The following is a 6,425-nucleotide window of genomic DNA, read 5'->3' as shown; positions in this document are numbered from 1 at the left end:
AATGGAGAAGAGGTCCCATTGGAGGGCTGGAGGTGGTAGACATCCCAAATATGTTGTGTGGGAAGACAAAAGCTGAGGGTCTTAGACCTAGTTTTCTGCCTGGAGAAGTGACCACTACATAAGTGTCTTTGAACCAGAGGAGAAATGGCAGGGTGGTGTGCTTAAAAGATAGTAACAAGAATACCCCAGTTTCCATCGGCTCTCAGGTTCTTTGATGACCTGGATGTTGTAATTTGATCTCAGAATTGGAACTGGGAGTTGAGAGCTGGTGGAGCTGTTTTGGGCTATCAAGATAAAACGTTTAAGGGGGCTCCCTAGCAGGGGCCAAGAGATAGATTGTCAAATCCTTAGTCTTGATGAGAGTTATGATTAAGACTCGGTATCTGCAGAGCTCATGAAAGGTGAGGTGGGACCTGGTCAGTAAAGTAGGGCTGTGCCTGGAGAATGGCCTGAATGTTAACTGGCTTCAACTGGTGTGGACATTTGCCACCAGAGTATCCAGTGATCAAGAACTACTGCAGAAAACACCATGAATTTAGAGGGCAGAACAGCAACATGTATGCATATCAGCTGCTGCTTTAACCATCTTCATGGAGACACACCTACGCCATATGGAGGAGAAAAGATAAACAGCTTGGAAAGACTAAATATACACTAAAAAGATTCCAATTCATTCAAAAGAAGCTGAATTAATTTTAATTGGCTAGTTCAGTTTTCTCCACCCATAATCCCTTCCACTATCCACATAACTGGGGATTTTAGACGAATTTGAGTATGATGATAGAAAGTAAAGAATTCACTCTTTTTATTTTCCCTCATTGAAGCCATGATGCAATATGTGTCATTTTTTAACACATTAGCATTGTCTCATTAATACCCATGACAACTCTGTGAAATAACTACTATTTTTCCCCTGTATTTTAAAGATTTAAATCAAACCGAAAACAAAAAACAAACCTAATCTAAAGGCACCAAATCAGTGCATGGTAGAACCAAATGGACAAGGGGGTTTATTGCTAAAATCTAAGTGCTTTAGTGCTCTTGTACCACAGAGTGCTGTCGGCAGGCATATTCGGATTGTTTTATACATTTCCCAGGATGGATTTCTTTTTTTACTCTCCCATAGTATCATTGCCATACTAGTTTTCTTCACCAGAGCCATTTCACCATATTCCTTTCTCTGAAAACTCTTCCTTTCTCTTCCTTGGAACTCATGTTATAGTTTAAACCACCAGCCAACCTCTACACTTTCACGGACTGTTCCCTCCACTTTCAAGTTTTAAATAAGGTCTGAATATTTCCTGAATTTGTCTTTGAAGCCGCTCTTCTCCCAACATCCTAGTACCTGGGGGCGGGTGAGGGGGTCAGGATTGGGCTTCTCTTCGTATCACTGATATTTTTCAGGTTACAACTCCTCTATCTTCATAATGAAACCCCTGTTGATTTAAAGTTCGTGCCTGCAGTGATTCTGAAACTTTGCATGAAACAGAATCACTTTGTTAAAATAGATCAGGGGCTGAGGGCTGAGAATTTGAATTTCTATTAAGTTATTGTGTGATGATGATACTCCTAACACAGCTACATATGTATAAATTATTTTTAGGTCTGGATGTTAAGAATAAAATCTATAGAGATTTTAGAGGTGATGTTTAATCTTGAGTAGAGGAGAATTATCTCACTGTATTCTTTGTTATTGAAATCTGAAGTTAATTAATTTCACCAAATAGTCACCAATTATTAATTTCACCAAATATTAATTTCACCAAATATTAACTTGACAATGATATTCTTATATAAAACTTTGCAATTATTTCATCTATTAGAAAAAGCACATGTGGAGATTCTAAAATGCTTTTTGAGAGTAAATGAAGTAATTCATGATTGAAGTAGCAATACATGGACATAAAATTACCCCATTTCAAGAAGTATTTCTGCAATACTTTCTCTCAGATATCATATTGAATTTCAGTCTTTACAAAATCTGGTATCATTTTCCCCCTAAAGTCTTATATTATTTATGGTAATATTTTATGAATAATAGTATTTTATCTTTTTCATTAATATTTATATGTCCATTAGCAGCCTTTTGCATCTCAGTATATGTACTCTCAGTAATTACACTTTGGACCAAACATCCAACCAACATCTATTTCTTTGGAATGCTTTGCAGTTTTCTTTTCAGTTTCTTGTTTAGCTACACAAATAAATTACTGTTAACAGCCTGAATTGAGGATAACATGCGTCAATTGTAATTAAAACTGTGGGTTGATTTTCAGTTATTTTAAGTGACAGGTAAAATATTGTGTTCTAGGTAAATATAACACACATCCAAAAGATCTTTTAAAGCACAGGTGTCAGCAATGCCAAAGTCATTGTTGGGAACCAAAAGAGAGAACAAGATTATCTACACAGTACTTTGGGAAATACTGACAGAACAGGGTTATTAAAAACAAACAAATAAATAAACAGGGGGAAAAAAAGAATTTTCCTTATCCTTTCTCATTTCAGTCCACTGAAAATGAGTTATCTCTATTCCTATGTGAAAAAACTGTTCCTTTATTTATATATTCTATACGGGTCTAGATAAATTTTGTATCAACTTCTATGGTTGATATAAATATCAACATAATATTGAAATAAATATAGCCAGGATGAAAACCTCCTAATTTTCTTATCTAAGGGTGCTTTGTTGCATGGAATAGGAACTAGTGAAAACTTATCTGAAATCAGCTATATTTTAATGATAGCAACCTCATGGAAGCCCAAACTATTCATTCAGCCTTTCTGGGACGCATGTTTTTTTAATCTCTTCTTCCTGCATGTCGGCTTGAGTCTCCTGCTTCTCTCTATGGCCCAGCTCTCTCTGCTTACATATCATTATATTCTTTCTTGTTGTTGTTTTCGGGGGGGGAGTCACTAGGTTTATTTATTTACTTATTTATTTTAATGGAAGTGCTGGGGATGGAACCCAGGACCTTGTGCATGATAAGCACACGCTGTACCACTGAGCTATACTCTCCTGTCTTCATTGCATTCTTGACTCATCATGACTATCTCATGGCAGCCTCGGCTCCCAGACTGTCAGAGCTTTCAGTTCAGCTTCACACAGTTGAGTAATTCAGTTTCCCAAATGGAAATTTCCAGGAGAGAGAACTGAACTGCTGATTTTGGATCAGATACCTAGCTCTTGTTAAGTTGGATATGCTTAGACGTGTTGGGTTGTGTATATCAGGCTCAAGGTGTGGGGGAAATTTTCTAAAACTTTACTTTTCTCCCTGTAAAAAGAATTCCCTGATCCCTTAAGATATACAGAATTCATCTAATTAACTCTCCCCCATTGTTGTTAGTTATCGGCTGTTAGCATATTGTCATAATTATATCAGGTTATATTTACCATTATCAATCTCAAATGAAGTTTCAAAAGTGCCATGCAGCCTACCTTAGTACATTTATTTTCTTCATGCCTCCAACTTTGCCTCCATTATCATTCTAAGTTAATGACTGTTTCTTGTACATCCAAGAGAAATTAGCAAATAGGAACTCCTCTGTCTTCACAACGCTCTATAAATACACCTGCATTTGCAATACCCATTCTTTCATTCTTCCCTCTTGTTACAAAGGACAAATTAACTCTCTCCTATCAAAGTTCCGATCCGTTGGCACATAATTCAGTTTTATCAGGGTTCTCACCCCTCAGCCACCTCGCTGCTGAATACTTCTCATCAGTATTCACCCCCGCTGTTGTCATCCAATTTAAAATAATCCCCTTGAACCACATAATCCCTCCAGAAGTTGCCTTGCATATTTACTCATCTTTTATAGCCAAACCCCTTGGAACATTTCCCTACAGTCGTAAAAGTTCCATTCCTCCTTTCCTTTCACTTTCAACCCACTTTAATCTGGCTTGTCCACCTACTGCTCCACTAAAACAGCAGGGCTAAGCAAACACACAATCATGTTGCTTAATGTGATAAACACTTTTCAGTATTAACCCTACACAACATTTAACAAGTATTTAACATGTCCATTTATTTGAACACAGTTTTATCTTGGCTTCCATGGTTCTACATTTTTTCTCATTTCCTTCCTCCTTCTCTGGCCCCTCTTGGTTAGTCTTTATTTGTGTCTCATTTTCTTCTTTTATATATTTTTTATTTCTTACAATATAGCCTTTGATTTTCATCTTTTATCTGTCTCTACTGTATAAAAGTGGTATTAACCATTTTCACATCTTTAAGTCATATTTAATTACAAAATACCTCACATCTGCGTCCAGTTAAGAATTCTCTTCTGAGTCTCTCATCTGTGTGGATGTGTATGTGAAATCTTTCCACCAGAGTTTCACAGAAATCTGGCAAGTATGGCATTCTCCTCCCGCCCCCGCCCCAAATTGTTTACTTCAAATCCTCTAGTTAGAACATAGCCCCATCTCAGTAAAGACCTTTTCTCATACAGTCCTTCATGCACAAACCTGGAAGTCACTTCTAACATCATATTCCTCATGTTTCACGTTTAATCTACACATCCCCTTGTCTTCAGCATCATCACCAGTGGTGATGCCACTTAATGCTACTATCACTTCATGTTGCATCTCTGTAATAGCCTCTTAACCTTCAACCCATTTTTCATCAAGCAGCCAGGGTAATCTTTACATTCGGTTCTTAAACAATTTTTATGAAAGATATACATATACTTAGTTTAATGGATCAAATTATTCTATGAAGTTTGTAAGAGAGCAAAACAAAACAAAGACACACAAAACAGAATGGAAGTAATTTCTCACTTCCAGTTTCAAGGAAAGCAACCACTGTTTAAACTTTTCAGTTATGGTTTTTAGCTATAACTCTCTACCTAATAATTATGATACTTTGTTTTTTCAGTTTTATCTTTTGCTTTTCCTTCTTGTTTTGTCAACAATTATCTTTTGTCCTTAAACTATGGAATATGAAGATTTATTTAGTTCACCTTTACTTACAATTTCTTCAAGGCAATGTAGGCTTTCCTCAGTATTCTCAACATTTTTCTCAATATTCTTTCATCCTCTGCCTTTCATGATAGTCCTGAACAGCCTGCCTTACTGTTTTAACACTGTCATGGATCAATGTTTTTTTAACACTATCTCCCAGTTACTTAATCAAACACTAGTTTAGGGATGGCAATAAAGAAATTTTCCATATGTAACTAGGGTCCCAAATCAGTTGACTTTAAGACAGGAAGATTATTTTGTGGTCCTGACCCAACCACATGAGCCCTTTAAAAGCACAATATTTTCTTTGGATGATCACAGAAGAGGAAGACAAACATTTGAAGTGTGAGAAACTTTCAGTGCACTGTTGCTGCTTTAAAACTGGAGGAGGCCATGAGGTAAGGAATGGGAATGACCTCTAGGGGTTGAGAGCAGTCCTTGAAGGACAACTAGCAAGGAAACCAGGACCTCGGCCCTACCACCAAAAGCAACTGAATTCTGCCAACAACAGTGGGCCTGGAAGCAGATTTTCCCTGCTGCCTCTTAAATGAATACTGAATTCAACTGGCACCTTGATTTTGATCTGAGTGGAGAATCCAGACATGCCTGGTGGACTTCTGACCTACAAAACTGTGAAGTAATAAACAAGTGTTGTTTTGCAATTCTTAGTTTTGGTAACTGGTTATGCAGCAATAGAAAACAGATATACCAGCTTTCTATATTCATGTGTTTTGAGAAATCTGAAGCCATTTTAATCCATTAAAATTAAAATCCATAAAAAATATTATAATACCCAAGTTTATCCTCCTCAGCGAGATTGTTAGGATCTTCTTTTTGACCTATTGTTTTAAAATTTCTGGATTATGTGTGTTTGTGTATATATATATATAGATATATACATATGTCTATATATATGTTATATATATATAGACATATACATATGTCTATATATATGTGTGTGTGTGTGTGTATATATATATATATATATATATATATATATATATATATAGACATACAGTCAGTAACAATGTGTCAATCTCTGATATACAGCATAATGTCCCAGTCATGCATATACATACATATATTTGTTTTCATATTCTTTTTCATAAAAGGTTATTACAAGATATTGAATATTGTTCCCTGTGCTATATAGAAGAATTTTGTTTTTATAATCTATTTTTATATTCTGAATTATATATTTTAACAAGAATCCATTTCATCCTTTTTCTTTTTTTTTCTGAATATATGGTGAGCTCTTTTAATGACAAATTTTTTTTTGCCTGGAAAAATTTCTTGAATCGCTTATTATTTTATCCCTTCCTATTTTTCCTGTAATGTTCTTCATAGAACTCCTGTTATTCATGTTGAACATACTTGAATAATGAACCAATTTTCTTATATTTTCTCCAATTTTTCATTGCCTTTTCTTAATGTGCTTTTCTTTCATGATTTAATCAAT

The 6,425-nt window shown here is 35.5% G+C and overlaps 1 non-coding gene across 1 annotated transcript; it reads right to left on the bottom strand.

The window, feature by feature from the left end:
• Positions 1-2,947: 2,947 nt before the first annotated feature.
• TRNAD-AUC (transfer RNA aspartic acid (anticodon AUC)) lies at positions 2,948-3,020 on the bottom strand. The gene has a single exon. It is a non-coding gene; the product is annotated as a tRNA-Asp (tRNA).
• Between the last annotated feature and the right edge of the window lie 3,405 nt (positions 3,021-6,425).

Source organism: Vicugna pacos, chromosome 7 (genome assembly GCF_048564905.1).
Source record: "Vicugna pacos chromosome 7, VicPac4, whole genome shotgun sequence".
Lineage (NCBI taxonomy): Eukaryota > Metazoa > Chordata > Mammalia > Artiodactyla > Camelidae > Vicugna > Vicugna pacos.
The sequence above is the reverse complement of the archived record's forward strand: the minus strand, read 5'-3'. Positions and strand labels throughout refer to the sequence as shown.